Below are 23,850 nucleotides of genomic sequence, written 5' to 3'. Positions count from 1 at the left end.
CCCACTGCGAGACGAGACGATCAATTCCTTCATGGAAAAATATGGGCGGGCCGACATGTTCCCAAGGTTGTTTCGATTACTCTTCAGAAGTCTCGCTGGGAAGCCCTTACACATCCTCCACACAGGCCCGGTCTTCTCCTTACGATATCCATATTTTTGGAGCCCTGAAGAAAGACATTTGTGGATACCGATTTTCTTCGGATGAAGAGGTGTACACCTGGGTACAATCGTGCTTTCGTAGGCAACCGCAAACAGTTTTCGTTGAGGGCATTGACCGTCTTGTCACACCGTGACATAAATATGTTAACGGTTATTGCGATTACTTTTGAAATAATAAACAGTTTACAGAATGAGATTTAAACTCTGCAGCGGAGTGTGCGCTGATATGAAAATTTTTAACAAACAGTTTACTTACTTTTTTTCACCTGTCTCGTTTTCATTTGATTCCCATTATAGTAACATGTACAAATAAAGTCGTCATCCATACTTTGGCGTTTTCTGTTGCTTTTTTTTTCCTTGCATGGATAATTTGAACTCAGTGACACTTTTGTGACTTTGTGCTGAGATTAAATAACCTTATTCTAGCAATTTGTCTGTTTCTCAATAGAGCTAAAGAGTGACAGAAGATGATTTTCGTGGTCTGTACAGAAACACTCGTTTGTTCACCATACGCGTGAGTACTTCTGAGTGTGACTCACAATATTGTTATAACAAGAACACGCAACGATCTGAACCTCGTCTCATTGATTACATGAAGTCAAAAAGCCAACTTTCATCCACTAGATAGGGTCAGTCGCATGTAACTACCAATCAGTATGAGCTGATACGATTACTTGTCATTCTTTACTGACATTTTGTAAACAGCCATTACAAACGTTTTCCTTCCGTTTGTTACTAGGTGATGACTATACAGTGTCACATTGCAGTTGAATACGACGTCTGAAAAATTTGAAATTTGAAAGTTGCTTAGCATCGCTAATCTACATTCTTTCTTCTTTCTTTGTCTGAGCCTTGTCCGTAGTAACGCAGGGTCGGCCATGGTTAATCGGATGTGGCATGGTAAGTTCAAGGGGTGCCTGGATGCCCTTCCTGCCGCCAACCCGTACCCCCGGGAAGGAATTAGTGTATCCCAGCTGTCTGTGTCTAGTGGAAGCCATGGAATAGTGCAAATGTGTTGCAAATCCAGAATGAGATTTTCACTCTGCAGCGGAGTGTGCGCTGATATGAAACTTCCTGGCAGATTAAAACTGTGTGCCCGACCGAGACTCGAACTCGGGACCTTTGCCTTTCGCGGGCAAGTGCTCTACCAACTGAGCTACCGAAGCACGACTCACGCCCGGTACTCACAGCTTTACTTCTGCCAGTATCCGTCTCCTACCTTCCAAACTTTCTGGAAACATCCCCCAGGCTGTGGCTAAGCCATGTCTCCACAGTATCCTTTCTTTCAGGAGTGCTAGTTCTGCATCTTTCGCAGAAGAGCTTCTGTAAAGTTTGGAAGGTAGGAGACGGATACTGGCAGAAGTAAAGCTGTGTGTACCGGGCGTGAGTCGTGCTTCGGTAGCTCAGTTGGTAGAGCACTTGCCCACGAAAGGCAAAGGTCCCGAGTTCGAGTCTCGGTCGGGCACACAGTTTTAATCTGCCAGGAAGTTTCATATCAGCGCACACTCCGCTGCAGAGTGAAAATCTCATTCTGGAAACATCCCCCAGGCTGTGGCTAAGCCATGTCTCCACAGTATCCTTTCTTTCAGGAGTGCTAGTTCTGCATCTTTCGCAGAAGAGCTTCTGTAAAGTTTGGAAGGTAGGAGACGGATACTGGCAGAAGTAAAGCTGTGAGTACCGGGCGTGAGTCGTGCTTCGGTAGCTCAGTTGGTAGAGCACTTGCCCGCGAAAGGCAAAGGTCCCGAGTTCGAGTCTCGGTCGGGCACACAGTTTTAATCTGCCAGGAAGTTTCATGTGTTGCAAATGTCTGCGAGTCGTGTAACTGAGGCGGAACGTGGGGACCAGCCCGGTATTCACCTAGGGGAATGTGGAAAACCACCTAAAAACCGCATGCAGGCTGGCCGGCACACCGGCCCTAAGTCGTTATCCACCGGGCGGATTCGATCCGGGGCCAGCGCGCCTACCCGAGTCCAGGAAGCAGCGCGTTTGCGCTCTCGACTACCCTGGCGGGCAACCGCTAACCTACATTATCTGATCAAAAGTATCCGGACATCCTCATACAATAAGGAACTGGCGACTAGATGCCACAAGAGGCGTATCTGCCAGTATAAAAAGAGACGGGGAGTGTTGAGTTGACAGTAGAGAAGCAGTAACAGCAGAGTGGGTCGGTTATGGTATCTCAGTGACTTCGATGGTGGACCAGTCATTGGATGTCACCTGACTGACAAATCCATCGGGGACATTTCAACTCTTCTGTTGGAGCTGTTATCGTGAAGTGGAAACGGGCTAAACAGGCAGACCCCATGTACTGACGAACAGGAAGCATCTATTGTAGAAGGCGGTTGCAATCAGCGGAAGGAATCTTTGGAATTCGCTAAGTCCTACTAGTAGACCAACTAGCACAATGGCTGTGCGTAGGGAATTAAAAAGAACGGGGTACAATAGGCGAGCAGCTCTTCATAAGCCGCTCATTTATGCAGGGTGTTTCCGTAAGAGCGTGCAAAAATTTAACAGGACACAGAGGACGCTCCGGTGAACAATTTGATGTAGGAAACCTGGGGTCGCGGAAGCCCGCTTAAGGAGATAATAGGAATAAAATCACACTACTCTGCACTTTTTAGTTGCAAGTACCATCATTGACACAATAAATGTACTATTTGTTCTGTATCTTATAAAATGTGCTGAAACTGACGGCAATCCGCCTCAATACAGACATGACAGCGGCGAACAAGATTCTGACGCACCCTGGAAAGTATCTCTGGCGTGTTTCGAATCACATCACAAGCAGCTACAATTCTGGCAACTAATTCCATCTCCGTATTCACTGGGATCTCACACTCGAGTGACTTTAGATATCCCCATAGGAGATAATCAAGGGGATTCAGATCAGGTGACCTCGCTGGCCGTAGAATAGTGCCTTCCTTTGCAATCCAGCGACCAGGAAATACTGTACCGGTATTGCTCCGTTGTCTGAATAATGACTGGGTCTGTCGTTGATTCATCGCACATTCTGTCATGGGACAGTATAAATATGATACAACAGGGCCACCTTATGGACTAGTAAATTAAACGAAACCTGCATCATGACTTCCTAGTAATCATGTCGTTCTCCTTGTCTACTTGTCGGAAATAAAGAATGTACAGGTAAATAAACAGCACGGTACCTGTAAACTTGTACGCATGTTAGTTGTAAATAAGCTGGAAAATAGTAATACTGGACAAAGCGTTAGACAAGTTTACTTCCATATCTCCTTAAACTGCCTTCTCCGACCCAACATATCCTATCTAAAATTGTTCAAAAATGGTTGAAATGGCTGTGAGTACTATGGGACTTAAGATCTGAGGTCATCAGTCCCCTAGAACGTAGAAATACTTAAACCTAACTAACCTAAGGACATCAAACACATCCATGCCAGAGGCAGGATTTGAACCTGCGACCGTAGCCTGTCGCGCGGTTCCAGACTATACCGCCTAGAACCGCTCGGCCACCGCGGCCGGCTTAAAATTGTTCAGTGGAGTAATTTCTATGTCCTGTTACATTTTTGCACGCTTTTACGGGAACACATTGTATATTCAATGCTAAGCGACGCTTGAGGCGGTGTAAACAGCGACGCCGCTGAACATTGGCTGACTGGAAAAGAGTAATTCTGAATGATGATGACGCTGGAACCTTATAGCACTCCGATGTCTTTGGGTTGGTGAATCCTGCAGAAAGTTATCTTCCATCACGTGTACCGCCAGCAGTGATGTACGGAGGACATGTTATTAAGGTGTGGGGATGTTTATCGTCGTTAGCGTGTAGTCCCCTCATTGCACTTAAGAAAAGGCTGCATGCGGAAGGATAAGAACACATTTTACAGCATTGTATATTCCAGACAGTAGACGGAGACGATGGCTGTATTAGCGTGACAGTGCACCCTGCTATAATGCGGCGCATGTGACGCAGTGGTTTGCGGACAACATTTCTGAGATGGATTGAACTGGCTAGAGTCCCGACATGAAACAAATGGAACACTTCTCGAATGAGATAGAACGTCGACATCGCTTCAGACACCGTAAACGCATACGAGTGTAATGCGAATTACAACATGCGATAGGGTGCTGGAAGGTAGTGCAGCCGGCCGGAGTAGCCGAGCGGTTCTAGGCGCCACAGTCTGGTACCGCGCGACCGCTACGGTCGCAGGCTCGAATCCTGCCTCGGGCATGGATGTGTGTGATGTCATTAGGTTAGTAAGGTTTAAGTAGTTCTAAGTTCTGGGGGACTGATGACCTCACTTGTTAAGTCCCATAGTGCTCAGAGCCATTTGAACCATTTTTTTGAAGGCAGTGCCTCCGAATTTATACGAAAACTCTGAAAGCTTTCCAAATAAAACAAATGTTATCAACATTCTGTACCTTTATTCTTCGTGTGTACATATTTATTTGCCAACATAGTCACCCTAGTGACGAACACATTTCTCCCAACGAGATACCACTTTGTTGATACCGTCACTGTAGAATGTCTGACTTTATTGATGGATTCATAACCTCATTACTGACTGCACCACTACATCACTATCAAAGTGAAGTTATAAAAGGTAGTGTAAGTTTTGAAAACAGTTCAAAATCGGATGGAGTCAAGTCGAAACTGTATGGGCGATGATTCGTGACGGTGAAATGGTTCAAATGCCTCCGAGCACTATGGGACTTGAAATCTGTGGTCATCAGTCCCCTAGAACTTAGAACTACTTAAACCTAACTAACCTAACGACATCACACAAATCCATGCCCGAGGCAGGATTCGAACCTGCGACCGTAGCAGTCACGCGGCTCCGGACTGAGCGCCTAGAACCGCGAGACCACCGCGGTGGACGGTGAACCCAAAGCGTGTGGTCCGGTATTGTCATGCTGAAGGAGAGGGTGTTCCACATACAGACGAATTCTTCGAATTCGAAACTCGATTACAAAACTCTGTTTCTCATCCGCCAACATACACTACTGGTCATTAAAATTGCTACACCACGAAGATGTCGTGCTACAGATGCGAAATTTAACCGACAGGAAGAAGATGCTGTGATACGCAAATGCTTAGCTTTTCAGAGCATTCACACAAGGTTGGCGCCGGTGGCGACATCTACAACGTGCTGACATAAGGACAGTTTACAACCGATTTCTCATACACAAACAGCAGTTGACCGGCGTTGCCTGGGGAAACGTTGTTGTGATGCTTCGTGTAATGAGGAGAAATGCGTACCATCACTTTTCCGACTTTGATAAAGGTTGGATTGTAGCCTATCGCGATTGCCGTTTATCGTATCGCGACATTGATGCTCACGTTGGTCGAGATCCAATGACTGTTAGCAGAATATGGAATCGGTGGGTTCAGGAGGGTAATACGGAACGCCGTGCTGGATCCCAACAGCCTCGTATCACTAACAGTCGAGATGACAGGCATCTTACCCGCATAGCTGCATCGGATCGTGGAGCCGATACCCGAGTCAACAGATGGGGACGCTGCATCACAGAAAGGAGCGCCTGCGATGGTGTACGCAACGACGAACCTGGGTGCACTAATGGCAAAACATCATTTTTTCGCATGAATCCAGGTTGTGTTTACAGCATCATGATGGTCGCATCCGTGTTTGTCGACATCGCAGTGAACGCACATTGGAAGCGTGTATTTGTCATCGCCATACTGGCGTATCACCCGGCGTGATGGTATAGGGTGCCATTGGTTACACGTCTCGGTCACCTCTTGTTCGCATTGACGGCACTTTGAAAAGTGGACGTTACATTTCAGATGTGTTACGACCCGTGGCTCCACCCTTCATTCGATCCCTGCGAAACCCTACATTTCAGCAGGATAATGCACGACCGCATATTGCAGGTCCTGTACGGGCCTTTCTGGATACAGAAAATGTTAGACTGCTGCCCTGTGCAGCACATTGTCCAGATCTCTCACCAACTGAAAACGTCCTGTCAGTGGTGGCCGAGCAACTGGCTCGTTACAATACGCCAGTCACTACTCTTGATGAACTGTGGTATCGTGTTGAAGCTGCATAGGCAGCTGTTCCTGTACACGCCATCGAAGCTCTGTTTGACTCAATGCCCAGGCGTATCTAGGCCGTTATTACGGCTAGAGGTGGTTGTTCTGGGTACTGTTTTCTCAGCATCTATGCACCCAAATTGCGTGAAAATTTAATCATATGTCAGTTCTAGTAAAATATATTTGTCCAATGAATACCCCTTAATCATCTGCATTTCTTCTTGGTGTAGACATTTTAATGGCCAGTAGTGTAGTTAGATTGCACACCGCCATATTGCAGCAACAATTAAGAGCCATCTAGCCGTCTAGAGCCAACAGCCCGATCGAGGTGCTCCCTCAGATTCTCAACTGTTCTTAAATCCGGAGTGTTTGGTGAGCACGGTAAAGTCATCCTTGTGCTCTTCCACCCACGCACGTACACTGCGAACTGTATGACACTGTGCCTTGTCCTGCTGGTAGATGCCATCGTGTCGAGTAGAAAAGCTGGACATAGGTGTGGAAATGGTCCCCGAGTATAGATGCATGCTTTTGTTGATTCATTGTGCCTTCTAGAATGGCGATATCACCCAGGGAATGCCACGGAAACATTTCCCAGACCATAACGGTTCCCCTTTCGACAATTGTTACAGCGCCGTACACGCCAAGGGCCATCTGTCCAATAGAGCACAAAACGTGATTCGTGTGAAAAGGCAACCTGTTGTCACCCACTGGACGTCCAGTTGCGCTATTGGCGTGAAAATTCCAACCTTCATCGTTAATCAACAGCAGTCAGCATGGGTGCATGAACCAGGCGCATGTTGCACAGGTCCATACACAGAAATGATCGCTTTAATGGTCTTCCGGTGCTCGCTTATTTCCAAGTCCGTATCGATCTTAGTGCTGAGTTTTCACTCAGATGGCGCTTTGGCGTTGTTTCTGTGTGTGACCGCTGGCCGGGGCTTAGCTGGAGGCGGGTGAGGAGGTAAGAGGTGGCTGCCTTGGCATGAAGACAGTTCGTCTTGGCTGGGATTGGTACAAATAGCTCTGAGCACTATGGGAACTAACATCTGAGGTCATTAGTCCCCTAGAACTACTTAAACCTAAGTAAGCTAAGGACATCACACACATCCATGCCCAAGGCAGGATTCAAACCTGCGAGCATAGCGGTCGCGCGGTTCCAGACTGAAGCGCCTAGAACCGCTCGGCCACACTGGACGGCTCGGCTGGGATTGTTTGCGTCTGGACGCCGAGTGGGGCCCGATGGGAAGACCGGACCGTGATTTTACGGTTAATAGTGTGGACAGCGGCGTGGTGTGCCGTTTAACTTTATTCGGAAGGGGAGCAAAATCTCGCCTGTTGTAGTTTGTCGAGCCTGAGTTTGAAATACCTTCCATGTGCGGCGTGATGACATTTCGTCCTCCTGTCTCTCCGTCGCTGGGATTGCTATCGTCATTTACCGTCTCTTGGATGTATATCGATGGGCTACGCTGCTCTCCGTACTCTGCTAGACGCTGGTGAGGGAAGTGCGTCGTTGAGCGGCACGTTAGTCTGGGTGCTTTACGTTTGATCTCCAAGTGCATAGTCTTCGAGGGGCACTCCTTAGAGTTTGCCTTGCGCAGTTAGATTGGAGTTTATTTTGTATTGTGGTGCTTCCGCTTTCCGTTAACGAAGGTTAAGCTTGATTCGGCACCCCAGCAGGCGGGTCGGAGCCACCTTCGCGACTAAACGGAAGCCTTTGGACTGACAAGTCTTGTGCTTTGCATATTGTTCATAAATTGTTGTTTTGGTATTAAGTTGGCTGAGGTTTCTTTTGGATTTCAGGTCTCGTTATTTTAAAAGTCGGTCCTTGTTTTGGCTGAGTACGATTTTGGTTTACTGCCGGGTGGCTCTGGTAGTACGCCGGGTCGCTGTGGTTGTGTTGCGTTTTGCATGAGGCTGTGTGCTTGGAGACGTGGAGTACTATTTGTGTGAACTGCTTCACTGGGGAGTACTGATCGGGCCATTCTTGGTCCTCTTTTGAGTAACACTATCACTTAAATGATGTGTTGCGCCACAGTTGCCCTGGCAATCAGTTCTGGATAACGCCATTTTGCCATGCTCGGTATACTCTAACGACAACGACACGCAAACAGAATACAAACTTAGTTGTTTCGAAAAAGCTTCCACGCTTGTTCCAAAAGTCAATGACCATGCTCTTTTGGAAGTCAGATAAATCGCTCCTTTTGTGCATTACATCGGCTGCGCTGTTTTCCACGTCCTCCCGGTACACGCTTTATTACCCCCCCCCCCCCCCCCTCCCACCACTGCTAGTGCTGCCATCTGTCGGTTGTGAGTGCTTATTGCGCGTATACGTAGAACACAGGCGATAGTCACATTAATGTGACTGTACCGCGTATATTGCCATACGATGGCATCACGTACCGTACAGATAATCTGTATGCCACCGACAGAGGCACACTGCACATGGTCAGTGGCAGAACATAGTTGGTATTCCAGTACAGTCCGTACTTGAATCACTGTGTCACGTGCCACAGTGCTGCCAAGGCACACAGTGTCTCCGTGTCTCACGCTATTTCGTGGATGTCGAGGAACCTCTAACATGTAGACACGAGTGCGCTTACCCATCTTTGGAGAATTTCACCTACACGTCTTATGTTAACAGAAATCTGAATTCATCGTGCCCTGAAGAGTGTCACAAGTGTTGATGATTGTAAACAAAACTGCTATCATTTCAGTCCTCCGAAGACGAAAGTAGCAAAAAATTCTTCTAAAAATGAAAACAAAACACATTATAAAAGGCACATGAAATCTAATTATCTTGAGGCTATATAAAAAGAGAAGAAACATTACTGTACAGTGCCCCGTAGACGACGAGGTCGTGAGATGAAGAGTAAGTTAGAGCTGGACAACGATGGGTAAGGAAATAAAAAGTGTCCTTTACTAAGGAACCACACTGTTTTTTCTCGTAACTGATTTTGGGAATCCACTGATAACAAAAATCTGGTACACACACCATCAGATTATTTGACTTGTCGCTCTAACCAAGTAGGCGAGTGTCGGCAATATGTCTCGTGGTCTTATCGTGGCGTGTTTATCTTCTGCCGTTAGGTCACACGATAGAAATGCCACTTGCACGCTTAGAGTAGCAGATTGACGGTGACCAACTTTAAACAGAACTTGATTAATTTTCACACACATTTATTAAAATAATAAAAAAATATAGACATTACGTAACTTGATTCTGGATGCTGTTTACAACTGACAATCTGAAGTTCGTTTGGTCTTGGTACGTTAATCTTATTCTCACATATCTCTGATACTTGACAAAATGTCTATTTATTTATCTTCATGGCTATGTACAGGAATATGGTAATCTTATTAGGCGCAGACTGAAACTGGACTACAGACTAATGCAGGCTGGTAGAGACAGGTGTAGATAAATGCATACTGATGCAGACTAATGCAGACTGACTAATCGGAGGTCTCTACACTCGTTATAATACCTCGAGCATTCAGGTATCACTGCGCGAGTGTGATCCGCGAGGAGAAAAGGCTCTACGTCAGCAGCAATCTCATTGGCTGCGTTACATATTAATACGTGGATCGGCGGAAGCAGAATTTGGTCCATCTCTAAGATAGCGCCATCTCGTAGTGCCTACGCTATTGTGCTTAGCGGAGCGCGCTCTAGTGGGAAAGTTGTGTACGCGCTGACTAGGAGGAACTATGTACACAACAGTAAACGTGGTCTCAGTCCAGATCCTCTCGAAGACGCGTCCAGTGTCTTAACCCTGCGTTGCTACTGTGTTTGTTTGTACCACCGTTGCTACGAGAGGTCTCACAGACCCGACCTGTGCATCAGTCTGATTTGTTAAGGATAGGGAGCACAAAAGGGCTTCACATTCACGTATGTTGTCTAGATGAAGTAAACAAATTCGTTTTGCTTTGGGTTTGAGTAAATTGTTGTCCTTTATTAGTACGTAAGCAAATTAGACAGTGACTCTAAGATTTACATACAGTACAGGACAAAAATGGTTACTCAATGTGACTGCCGTCTGTCGTAGCACACAAATTAGAACAATGAAAGTTACGAAAACCAACCTCAGGTATGAACAGATGAGTAGTTTTACCACATCAGGGCATTACATGCAGTCTTTACAAATTAAATTTGGGTGTTTTTTGAGACACACAGACTTACAGCATTTGTAACAAATATATTGCGTTTTGCTATCTTCACACCCATACCACCGTCCTCTCTTAGCCACCGTACTCTGGTTCACACTCTCACTGTCTTGCTGTTCGACCCTCGCCAGTCTGTTGACAGATCTTTTGAGAGGTCGGTTGAAATGCTCACTGCCAGCCCTGTGTAGTAATTGGCCTCTGACAAGAGCCTTCCCGAGTGATTTCAGAAAGTCTCTCCTCGTGGTCTCCACCTGATTGTTAGCTCTGAAAATGAGGATACTATTTACGCCTGCTACATTGAGTAAGCGAAAGAATAAGGCCAATGGTCACCTTCTAGTTGTTCTTGCTACGTCACAGGTGGAACACATCTGACCTACTAAATCTACCCCACCCTTAGCCACCATAAAGGCGAAGGGTGGAATGAGAATTCAGAAAGCGGACGTAATTTGTTTGTTACTTAACTTTAATCCATTAATGATGAACGTCGCTCTTGACGGTACATGATTCGCAATATTATCTGTTCAGAATACATCCTTGAAGATATTTCTTATAGTAACTGAATATGGCGCCTCGCTAGCTCGTAGCAAACGACGTAGCTGAAGGCTATGCTAAACTGTCGTCTCTGCAAATGGGGGGAGGGTATGTAGACAGTGAACCATCGCTAGAAAAAGTCGGCTGTACAACTGGGGCGAGTGCTAGGGAGTCTCTCTAGACTAGACCTGCCGTATGGCGGCGCTCGGTCTGCAATCACTGATAGTGGTGACACGAGGGTCCGACCTATACTAACGGACCGCGGCTGATTTAAAGGCTACCACCTAGTAAGTGTGGTGTGTGGTAGTGACACCACATGTTGGATGTCCTCCTGTGAGATATCGTGCCAAATACTGTCCAACTGGCGAGTCAGATCCTCAGAATTCCGAGCTGATTGGGTGGCCCTGTCCATAATGCTCCAAACTTTCTCAGCAGGGAAGATATCCGGCGACCTTGTTGACCAAGGAACGGTTTGACAAAAAGCATGAGGATAAGCAGTAGAAACTCTTACCGTGTGCGGGCGGGCGCTATCCTGCTGAAATGTAACCCGAGGATGGCTGGCCATGAAGGACAACAAAACGGGACGTCGAATATCGCCGACGTGCCGCTGTGCTGTTAGGGCTGCGGCGAATGATAAACAAAGGGGTCCCGCTATGAAAGGAAATGGCAACCCAACCCATCACCCCTATTTGTCGTGCCGCATGGCGGGCGACAGTTAGGTTGGTATCCCATCGCTGTCCATTCGCTTGTTTCGGTCTTAGGGAAGAATTCCTCCACAGCCATTCGGGCATGTCATTGAAAGTGTCACTAGCAGAGTTCTAGCCACCATAAAGGCGAAAGGTGGACACACCTCTTATTAATGTCAATTAAGGGTTGATCGGATACTTTTGATCAGATAGTCCATTTTTGCACTGTTGAAACTTGCAAACGATCTAGTCAGACTCTCAACCAGATTAACCATCCCTGAAATATAATTGCTGAAGTTCCTAAAATAAAAAAGAAGCACATGGCATTGTTGGCTGGGAGACCCAACAGATTTGTTCAGCAAGTTAATCGGATGGGATTTCATCCTCGGCGTACAATGGGTTATGTGTAAGAATTTTGTGTTAGTGTATGTGTTGGAGCCGGCCGCGGTGGCCGTGCGGTTCTGGCGCTGCATTCCGGAACCGCGGGGCTGCTACGGTCGCAGGTTCGAATCCTGCCTCGGGCATGGGTGTGTGTGATGTCCTTAGGTTAGTTAGGTTTAAGTAGTTCTGAGTTCTAGGAGACTTATGACCTAAGATGTTGAGTCCCATAGTGCTCAGAGCCATTTTATCTGTTGGATGTAGGTACCTACAACAAGGGCGTCCGTAATTTGGGGTCTTGTTTGTGTTGTATGACTGTGAGGGAAGGGAAGGGGTGAAACCTGGTGTCCGTACATCGCCTACTTCTCTCGAAGAGGGCGGTCGGACTTATCGTACTCCTCCGCTGTGCGATCACCAATAACAATGTCACATTCCGGCACTTCCTGAGACATACGAGAGATCTGGAACTCAATCCAGAACGTTCGTGCAAAGTCTGTTGATCAGAAACATTAGACCTCCACCACTCCTATCTTTGCCTGCCAAATACTAGAGGCGGAAATTTCTCGCGCCATCGGAATTCGAACTGGCTATCTCCGAGTCAACCACCTCACGGTCGTGTATTCGCGGTTTCGGCAACGGAAGCGGATTTAATCTTACGAGGTGATTTTCCGCTAAATCCTGATTCACGGAAAGCAACAATGTTTTTCATTTGGTACAGTCGGTTTCGACCGTTCGCTTAAGGGATGTCAAAATATAAAAAACGATACATACAACTGCAAACTTGTACAACGTATACCTATGTCCATTTTACGTGTTACCGAGCCTACAAATGCGTCAATACAAGGTACAAATAACTGGTTATTAGTGCCTTGCAAGATAAATGTATGGTGTCAATGATAATTGTTTTCGTAAATCATGTCAACACTGATCCCCTACATTTTCACTTAAGGAATTCCACTAAATTTTAGTTATATCAGATCCACGCTGGTTCTACCCAAGACCAGCGTTCCTTAGTCTTCTATCGTAAAATCCTATGCTTCTCTGTTGATGTATGAGGTAAATTGTTGGTTTTAATGCTACAAACACAAATATGACGATAAATAAGCTGCTTACACATCAAATTTGGAAGTTTATTTAGGTGAGCAGCCAGATGGACCGTATAAGTTGAGTAACCGTGCAACTGTTGACAAAAGGTTGTATAATCATATTTCCAAAACATCAAGGAACATAATGATGGATAACTGATTTACGGGCTATGAACTGGCCCTGCCACTTCTGAAAGACCATAAATTAACACTTTTTGGAACAGTAAGGACGAACAAGACGGAAATTCTCCCAGAATTCGTGAACACAAGAGGTATAAATGTTATCTTTGGCTTTCTGAAGACGTGCGCATTAGTGAGTTATGTACCAAAGAAAAACACGTGCCTCCTTCTAATGAGTACTATGCGCCATGACAACAAAACAGATGCAACAACTGGAGAAGAAATGAAGCCGGAGATGATAACTCTGTAAGCCGAGTAACTGCTTGCAGAGGGGCCAGAGGTGGACCAACGCTTCACTGACTTGCTCAGTTTGGGAAGGTCTTTCTGTGAATAAATCGTCCAATTTTTCTGAAACTGCAATCATTTCGTTGTCTGTACATGTAAGAGAGTTTTTGCGGACCCATGTTCACTGTGGAACTTTATTACTTCTGTTATCGTATACTTCGAACCGTGTCAGTTTTCGCTGTTAATGATGTACGTCACGTGTCCTTCAGCAGTCCATTCTGCAAACTGTTGTCATTAGGCAACTCCTTTCTGCCGCGGGTCTCCAAGATCCACTAAGTTGCGGCCGTGCGAGCAGATTCATCGAGAGCGCGAATGGGGAGGACAATGAAGCGAGTTTGGAAGCATTCCGCGAGCAGGGCGCTTTTTCCTACGAAACGTGGTGTGCGCGGCACGGCGGAGCAGCGGGACGTGCTGAGGCCGCGTTCCCACGCGGGCGAGCATCCGTCGTGTCCCCATTGTCCGGCGGCGAATACATTACACACGCGCGCCGGCCGTTGGGAGGCGCGCCGCGTCGCGTCGCAGCCCGCCGCCTGGCGCGCATCGCAAGCGCCTTCCTGGACGCCCGGCCGCCGCCGCCGCCGCCGCCGCCGTCGCCGCCCACCGCTTATCTGCATACGCGGACAGCCCGACTCTTTCGCGACGCGGAAGTCCGAGCGCCTCACACCGACCAGCACGCGGCGACAGTGACTTACGGGTCAGCGACGAGACAGCTCGCACGAGGACGCGCCGGGATTCCCACGATGCTGCGAAACCGAACTGCGGGAGGTATTTATCACTAACGTCTCATTCTTCTACAGGGAAACGATCCTCGTAGTCACCAGTCGCGTTTGCAAAAGCGGACATAAGCTACATCTAGCTGGTCTAGCACCGAGACAGCATTTTCTGGTTGGGGAATAAACACTATAAACACATGGATTGACATTGAATCCGTTCTTTTTATTCTTATATTCAAGGTGTTACAAAAAGGTACGGCCAAACTTTCAGGAGACATTCCTCACACAAAAAAAAGAAAAGATGTTAAGTGGACATGTGCCAGGAAACGCTTAATTTCCATGTTAGAGCTCATTTTAGTTTTGTCAGTATGTACTCTACTTCCTCGATTCAGCGTCAGTTGGCCCAATTGAAGGAAGGTAATGTTGACTTCGGTACGTAGAATCGACAGGTTAGTGTTCATCACGAACGTGTTTTGGCAGTCAGTGCAATGTTTACAAATGCGAAGTTGGCACATGGCCATTTGATGTATGGATTAGCACGGGGCAATAGCCGTGGCGCAGTACGTTTTTATCGAGACAGATTTCCAGAATGAAGGTGTCCCGACAGGAAGACGTTCGAAGCAATTGATCGGCGTCTTAGGGAGCACGGAACATTCCAGCCTATGACTCGCGACTGGGGAAGACCTAGAACGACGAGGACACCTCCAGTGGACGAGGCAATTCTTCGTGCAGTTGACGAAAACCCTAATGTCAGCGTCAGAGAAGTTGCTGCTGTACAAGGTAACGTTGACCACGTCACTGTGTGGAGAGTGCTACGGAAGAACCAGTTGTTTCCGTACCATGTACAGCGTGTGCAGGCACTATCAGCAGCTGATTGGCCTCCACGGCTACACTTCTGCGAATGGTTCATCCAACAATGTGTCAATCCTCATTTCAGTGCAAATGTTCTCTTTACGGATGAGGCTTCATTCCAACGTGATCAAATTGTAAATTTTCACAATCAACATGTGTGGGCTGACGAGAATCCGCACGGAGTTGTGCAATCACGTCATCAACACAGATTTTCTGGTAACGATTGGGCAGGCATTGACGCACTCCACATCCTATCTCAACGCAATTTCAACCAATTCCCTCTCCCAGATAATGAGATCCGCCCAATATTTATCCCTTTTCCAACGTCCACTCTTCTCCACCTTTCCCACTCCACATCAGGGCCTCTCTCTCCTTGTCCCTATGCATCCAACCCTATCTCTTTCCTCTTGTAAGCACTACCACCTCCACACACCACACTATACCTCACAATCTGTCTTTCCCACTGTATTGCCACTATTCACCTCACCTCCTACCTACCATCTCCATAGCTTCCCTACCTAGCAGCTCTCAGCCCTATTGAACATATTCTCTCCTCCGAAAATAGTTCCCACTTAGTGCATGCTCTACAGACTAAGTGAAAGTGCGGTGCCTCAGTGTTTTTTAACAGAAGATTTTCACCTTTCTACGATGTGTTTTTACAATGTAAATATTTTCATTTCTTTAGCTGTTCGTCTTTGATTTTTAATTTGAAATGGAAAACAGCAGCTAATTTTGTTTCTCGTTCTATATTTTTCAATTCGCTTGGCTGAAGGGTAGAATATTGCACAGCTGGCAGCCCACCCCTGCCCATATGGGTAGAAGGGGTGAAATAATAATAAATGAAAGAAAAGAGTGAGTCGGACCATCCCTAGCCTGGCTGATAAACACCTGCTGGGAGGTACTACTTACACAGAATGCCTCTCCACCCCACATTGCTACACATGTGAAAGATGTTGCGTTCATCGTTTATTGAGGATCGCGTGCTGAGCCGTCAGGTCTGTCATACTTGGCCTTCCAGGTCCCTAGACCTCAATCCAAGTGATTATTGGTTGTGGGGTTAACTGAAGTCTCAAGTCTACTGCGATCGTCCGATCATATTAGGGATGCGGAAAGACAACATCCGATGAGAGTTTCCCACCATATCTACCGATATTGATATCCTGTACAGTACTGTTCACAACATTGTCCCTCGACTACAGGTATTGTTGATAAATGACGGCAGACATGTTGAGCATTTGTCATAAATAACATCGTCTTTCCTAAAAATCAGTTAATTATCGCTTTTGTACCATGTGAACCGCTATCTGTTGGTTGTTTTGTGCACTTTTTTGGTTTCAGTAAAACCTCGTATCATTTCAAGCTTGTATGTCAATTTTTACCTCTCTGCCTACTTTGTTCCGCAAGGTATTGAATTTTCAAATGTTAACGGACTTTCGGGTCACACAGTAGTTATCATAGCTTCAGATGCATGTATTTTAATTATGATTAATGGAGTAACTTCAGCTCTTGAAAATGTAAATAATATTTCCTTGGAAGTTAATAACTGATCCTCCACAAATGGACAGTCACCTAATTTAGGTAAAACTCAATACATGGCATTCAGCACATTGCACACGGCCTGATCACACCTTTAGCAATAATGCGTGAGGACAGATCATTAAAAGAAACAGAATATTCAAAATTATGAGGTTTCCCTTTTGATAAGAACCTGAGTTAGCCGTCACACTTTAAGATCTTTAAACATCTAAGCTCTGAAACTTTTAAGTTACATAAATTTTGGGGATCAAAATGTCAAAAAGTTGACCTAATTTTCCTATTTACATTCGCTAATGTCTTAAGGCGTCTAATTTTTTGGTAACTCGTCATTCAAGAAAACGAGTTTTTGCAAAGAAGCGTCTAATAAGGATAATATGTGATCTCCACTCTAGCGCCTCTTGCAGACAGCTCTACAAATAATCTCACAGTACATACACTCGCCGGCCGCGGTGGTCTCGCGGTTCTAGGCGCGCAGTCCGGAACCGTGCGACTGCTACTGTCGCAGGTTCGAATCCTGCCTCGGGCATGGATGTGTGTGATGTCCTTAGGTTAGTTAGGTTTAAGTAGTTCTAAGTTCTAGGGGACTGATGACCACAGCAGTTGAGTCCCATAGTGCTCAGAGCCATTTGAACCATTTGAACATACACTCCCTTTTCACGTTTGTTGACAACAACCAATCATATTTCTCTCTCTCTCTCTCTCTCTCTCTCTCTCTCTCTCTCTCTGTCCCTCTCCTCCCACCCATTATAGTCCCTCACTGCCACACGTGATTTTGAAATTTCTTTTAAAGATCCCTACAACCTTCCTATGAAGTAGTGCAAAATGTTGCGCCCTGTGACGCATCCTCGGCTCGGCAACGCTTCCAACAGAAAGGTGTCGACACATGCGAAAAATAGGCCGCAGGTCAGACGTTCATGTGAGATGTAAGGTGGGTTAATGATGTCAAATTGGCACCAAACAATTTCTCCCAACGCCAGAGCGGTATTGTCAAACTGTGGTAACGTCGACTCAGTTATGTGATTAGATTTATGATTTTGTATCAGAGGTCACTGTTCGTAGTAATTGACGGAAAGTCATCGAGTAAAACAGAAGTGGTTTCTGGCGGTCCCCAAGGTAATGTTATAGGTCCTCAGCTGTTCCTTATCTATGCAAGTGATTTAGGAGACAATTTGAGCAGCCATCGTGGGTTGTTTGGAGATGATGCTGTCGTTTATCGTCTAGTAAACTTATCAGAAGATAAAAAAATTGCAAAACGGTTTGGGAAAGGTATCTGTATGGTGCGAAAATTGGCAATTGGCCCTAAATAATGAAAAGTGTGAGGCCATCCACATGAGTGCTCAAAGGAATTCGTTATACTGCGGTTACACGATAAATCAGTCCAATATAAGGGCCGTAAATTCAGCTACATACTAGGAATTACAATTACGAACAATTTAAAATGGAGAAAACATATAGGAAATGTCGTGAGGAAGGCAAACCAAAGACTGTGTTGTTGACAGAACACTTAGAAAATGTGAAAGATCTACTAAAGAGACTGCCTACACTACGCTTGCCCGTCCTCTTTTGGAATACTGCTGCGCGGTGTCAGATCGTTACTAGATTAGGTTCAACGGAGTACATCGATAAACTTCAAAGAAGAGCAGCACGTTTTTTATTATCGCGAAATAGGGGAGAGTGTCATTGACATGATACAGGATTTGGGATGGACACCATTAAAACAAAGGCGTTTTTCGTTGCAGCGCAATCTTCTCACGAAATTTCAATCACCGCGTTTCTCCTCCGAATGCGAAAGTATTTTGTTGCCGACTTACATAGAAAGAAACGATCATCATAATAAAATAAGGAAGATCAGAGTTTGCACGGAAAGATACAGGTGTTTGTTTTTTCTGCACGCTGATCGAGAGAGAGATAATAGAGAGTTATTGCGAAGGTGGTTCGCTGAACCCTCTTCCAGGCACATAAATGTGATTTGCAGAGTATCCATGTAGATGTAGATACTCTCTCTTGGTAAGAGGGAGTATCTGCCCCTTCTTTTTACGCTTCTGAGATGCAGGCCAGAACCGCCGAAGCCAACGTCGAAGTCACGCGGTTATCTAGTGGGTGGTCGAGGAAAGTATTTTTCAGCCACACCGCCGCTTCGAACAGAGACGAAAAGCCCTCAGGATGTGGCATAAAGGGGATCAATGGAACCATTTCTTTCGTCGGAGCGCTGATTCCCACACATCTCGAGGACGAGAACGACAGTTTGCACTGCGATGAACAAAAGGAAAATGTCGGACACTGCTTACACCACCGGGACGATTCAACCCTACTTTACGGACATCGTAGGGCTGTAATACCATTGTACGTGATCTGACCCCTTTGAAGTGTTTTTAGTACGACCCGAGTTTTTGCTCAAGGTGATCAACTTGGAACTCTTCAAAATCATTCGACGAAAATTAAACATGTTCCTAAGCAGCAGATGGTGTTAATACTCCTTCAGCCCTCCTGTTTCGTGCCCTTCTGTGACGTGATCACAAGAGGTTCAACACTGACATGGGCGTGAATGATACGTCAAAGGGTCACTCTAAGACCCACCAGTTCGGTAACATCCTCGATGCCACACGCCCCTTTGATGAGCACGTTAAAAATTTACCTAGGAGAGAGAGTTCGACTCCCATTCAACTAAGTGGTGCCTCGTGGCTTCTTTAGCGTCTGAGGACAGGCAGCCCCTTGGAACGCCCTTACGTGGGGGTTGCCCATCACTCAGCCATAGTCTGGCATAGAAAGTGGTGAGGTATTTGACCACCTACCTAGTGATGTAAAACATTTAAATTATAACGAAGTAAGCTTCAAATAAAATTGAAATCAAATCTGCTTGACGACTCCTTATATCCCATAGAATAATTTCTGAATTTGTAATACTATGGTGTGTGTGTGTGTGTGTGTGTGTGTGTGTGTGTGTGTGTGTGTGTGCATTTTTAAGAGAAGGAGAGAGAGATGATTTAACATACTTAACTAACCTCTAAATCTAATACAGGGAAAAAGAGAATTAACATAGTTGCTAAGTCACTGCGCGCATGTGGGAAAGTGTGGGGGGGGGGGGAGGGGGAGGGAGCAGGGAGAAATATATATATAGAAATCATGTCAGTGAATAGTATGCTGCAATACGTTTCGCTGAGAAAGCGTATTGTAATTGTAAAAGTAAATTCTTCCACCTCATAGCGAGTGGTCGCAATTATAATCCACGTAACTTCCAAAAAACTAGCTAACTAATTTGAACAACTGAAGGATGTGGCTAAGCCATGTCTCCGTAATATCCTTTCTTTCAGGAGTGCTAGTTCTGCAAGGTTCGCAGGAGAGCTTCTGTAAAATTTGGAAGTTAGGAGACGAGGTACTGGCAGAAATGAAGCTGTGAGGACGGGGCGTGAGTCGTGCTTGGGTAGCTCAGTTGGTAGAGCACTTGCCCGCGAAAGGCAAAGGTCCCGAGTTCGAATCTCGGTCCGGCACACAGTTTTAATCTGCCAGGAAGTTTCAACTGAAGGATTAGCCATCGCTGACAAGATGCAGCCACCCCACTATTGTGTCATCTTCCACCAACGGCTTCTTTGGAAATCAGTACGGTAGAAGTATGTCCCCATTTTTGCCTCGCAAACGTGAGCAGCTTGGAACGATCAGACCTGCTGAGCACTCAGTTACATACCCAGTAGAACTAATATGTCCATATTTATTCCATATGTAGTGTCTGTACAATAAGCAGCAGGGCACGGAATCAGCAAGAGTGAGAAAAACTTTCTGGTAGGCTGAGGTTTTTAGCCGGACAGGGAAGTATGCTAGGATGGCTCTGTCTGTGAGAGCGTTTTCCACGAAGAGAAAAGGTTAGGGTTTGAGTCCCGTTCCCACGCACAGCTAAAATCTGTCTGGTTGTTCCACGGACTTTAATGTTTTCCTTATCATCCATCACCATTCACTTACGTTAGCGGAAAACACAAGAGCTTGTTTTCTGTATAACTCAACGATGGGTGGGAAAACACAGCACCGGTACGTCAGCTACATATAACACAGTCAGTCAAGAGTGAAATCAGAGTTCGGCAGACCAGTGACATATAGATAGTGGTGAATGGGGCAATATGTGCGTTGGAAAAGGAAGGGAGACGACCGCAGTGAATGAACTATCTCATTCTTCGCGTGAAGTGATTGAGGAGAACCGCGGAAAATCGTATTCGAGATAACCGGAGGGGGTGGGAGTTTGAACTTTACCCTCCCACAAGAAAGTTCATTCTCTTAAGCAGTCTCTTCATTTTTGACAAGTCTAAGCTCTAGTTGGTGGAATAGAAGGGTATTGTTCCACGGGTATGGTGTTTTAGTGTTGTCAAAGAATAGTAAGAGTTGAATACAGAATAATCTCGAGAAAACAGTTTTTCAGTTTCTAGTGTAGAAAGTGCATGTGAGAACTAGATGGTTAGGTAAATTATTACTAGGTACAGTTCTGATAATTAATTATGTATTCTTCCATATGAGTAACTTTTTGTCGAATTGTCTATAACATTCTCTTAATACAAGCAAAAAAAGTATAATATGCTTCGCCGGTTCTTTAAGTCTGCGTGACTGTTGAGAGATACCGTCGAAAGTTATCCGTAACATTTAACGTTATCTCCTCAGGCCAACAAATGAAGGACGTTGACGACAAATCTTTGAAAACTTTGAGCAATGGAATAGATTTACTATTTCAGTTACTACTTTGTCCCGCAGACAGCAAAATTATTTTTCGCTTTTTAGCATCACACTGTCTTAGCTGGTATCTGCTGTGAATCATATTCTGTTTTGAAGACCAGTCATTAAGTTGAAGTAGCTCGGTTTCTGATATCAGAGGAATCTGACTCGGAACAACATAATGAATGTGACATTGTATTCAGTAGAAGCACAAGATAATAACAGTCCCTCTGCATCAGAACTCAAGAAGGCATCCGTTAAGATTACAAATTGTATTAAAGAGCTATAATTTACCTGAAGTTAAAATGAATGGATTTATAGTGTTCCAGTTTCTGTCATTCCCGGCACGTCTCTTTACTCGTTTTTTATTTAATCACGGTAATGTACAAAAGAATAGGAGACCAGTTGATGAGAGAGATTTTACTTATAGGTTCATTTCATCACGCTTAGACCATATCAGCCGGCCGCGGTGGTCTAGCGGTTAAGGCGCTAAGTCCGGAACCGCGCGACTGCTGCTGTCGCAGGTTCGAATCCTGCCTCGGGCATGGATGTGTGTGATGTCCTTAGGTTAGTTAGGTTTAAGTAGTTCTAAGTTCTAGGGGACTGATGACCACAGCAGTTAAGTCCCATAGTGCTCAGAGCCATTTGAACCATTTGAACCAGACCATATCATAAATCTCCGCCTCTTTAAGATAAATGGTACAGTCTTATGTACCAAGAAGATCGCCGACGTTTCGAAATGAAAGCATTTCTGGTGTGTGTGTGTGTGTGTGTGTGTGTGTGTGTGTGTGTGTGTGTGTGTGTGTGCGTTTTGATTTTACGGGCGCTCAACGGTGAGGTTATCAGCACCGAAAGCATTTCTATCAAGGAACGCGATCAAACAGCGTGGATCTCTTTCAGTACAAACTCACATAGGCCAGTGAACTAGAGATAGGGTTCGTGTGAGTTTGCCCACATGAGAGCAGATCGTGAGTAGCCACATGCTGCAGGTGTTTAGAATGAGAACGCACGGGTCTCGTGGAAAGCTATTGGCAAAGGCGCACGACGCCGTCTTCACCTAGAATACTGAAAATGCTGTGCCATTACCAACGTGTCTTTAGCAAATCTCTTACCTGATCGCCTATGAAAACTTGTCATAAAGACCTTGCCTGGTAAAACAAACGTATCCATAACAGTGCTCCGCGAATATATCATGCCCTACATTCCTTTCAGTTAGGCTATCACTTAATATTTCTTTCAAGGTGATGATAATTAATCTCGCCATTTCTGTCCTTGGAGCAAGTTGGTTTCCGCAGAAAAAGAGAGAGAGAGAGAGAGAGAGAGAGAGAGAGAGAGAGAGAGAGAGGTGTGAGTGGAGGTTTCATTGTCCCCCATATCAGCGTCAAGTTTATCCTGTAACCGAAGTGAGAGACGCAGATGACTTAAGTGCGGGAATGCTTAGGCTGAGCTCATGTCGGAAGTGTTTGCCACAGCTCTATTTGCATTCTGCTCGTCCCCGGGACTCCGAATTGGGAGCGTACCACTGTCAGCCTAAGCGCGCGTTTGCATGTCGTAACCTTACTGCTACACGAGAGCTCAACCTTGGAGGGACCTCCTTCTACCAAGATGCTGACATTCAACAACATTTATCAACTGCTTGCCAAGAGGCTTCTTCGATACAGTGAGATTTAGACTTTTTAATTCTAACAATATTATTTTTGCTTGAATTCGTGGCTCCCTGTGCTTGTCAAGACTACAAATCCAGTTGTACAGAATTCGATTCACAGTTGATATTGGGTATTTTTCTGACGATTAGTGTGACTTCGCCCATATTAATTCATACTCAAAGTGAGAAATCCAAAATTTCACAATATTTCGAATTCCATGTTAAACTGAAAGTCCCCAGTAAACGGCTGAGTAAGATCAAAGTTCTAAGAAGTCATGGCTACATGATTTCTAGTGCACCCATGCCTAGGCGATGCGCTCTGGTGCTTAAAACAGCTTTAGAGTTAATGAATGCGTCACATTAATTTACTACATTTTAATGATTTATTATGCTTTCATGTAGACAAATGTAGTCAGATAAATTACTTTGTTGAAATAATGTTCTATAAACTCTGGTAAGCCAAAATCTTCTGACGCGAGGCCGACCGTTGTGGTCGAGCGGTTCTAGGCGCTTCAGTCCGGAATCACGCGGCTGCTACTGTCGCAGGTTCTGCCTCCGGAATGGATGTGTGCGCTGTCCTTAGGTTGGTTAGGTTTAAGTAGTTCTAAGTCTAAGGACTGATGACCTCAAATGTTAAGTCCCATAGTGCTTAGAGCCATTTGAACCATTTTTACGACAAAAGAAATATGCAGAATGTACGAAATGGATGCACAAATGTAGAAAATAATATTGGTGTGAAGAAAGAAAATGGCAGATACAACGGGAGATACCCCAGTGCGATGCATTCAAAAAAACAGTGCTTCAGATGTCGATCCGGTTATCATAGAGAATGTCGGGTTACTCTTCTTTTTCCCCGGGACCTGATTTCTTCTTTTTCTGCACAGTTCAACACAACTGTCGGGTTCCTCTTCTTTTTCCCCGGGAC

The 23,850-nt window shown here is 45.4% G+C and overlaps 1 protein-coding gene and 2 non-coding genes across 24 annotated transcripts in view; all 3 read left to right on the top strand.

The window, feature by feature from the left end:
- The window catches only part of LOC126298847 (nuclear factor 1 X-type), a 1,745,828-nt gene that overhangs the window by 1,363,959 nt on the left and 358,019 nt on the right, over window positions 1–23,850 (top strand). The window lies entirely within an intron of this gene.
- Window positions 1,851–1,925, top strand: Trnas-cga (transfer RNA serine (anticodon CGA)). The gene has a single exon. It is a non-coding gene; the product is annotated as a tRNA-Ser (tRNA).
- Trnas-cga (transfer RNA serine (anticodon CGA)) lies at window positions 20,003–20,077 on the top strand. The gene has a single exon. It is a non-coding gene; the product is annotated as a tRNA-Ser (tRNA).

This window comes from Schistocerca gregaria, chromosome X (assembly GCF_023897955.1).
Source record: "Schistocerca gregaria isolate iqSchGreg1 chromosome X, iqSchGreg1.2, whole genome shotgun sequence".
NCBI classification, from domain to species: domain Eukaryota; kingdom Metazoa; phylum Arthropoda; class Insecta; order Orthoptera; family Acrididae; genus Schistocerca; species Schistocerca gregaria.
This window is presented reverse-complemented; position numbering and strand designations above follow the sequence as displayed.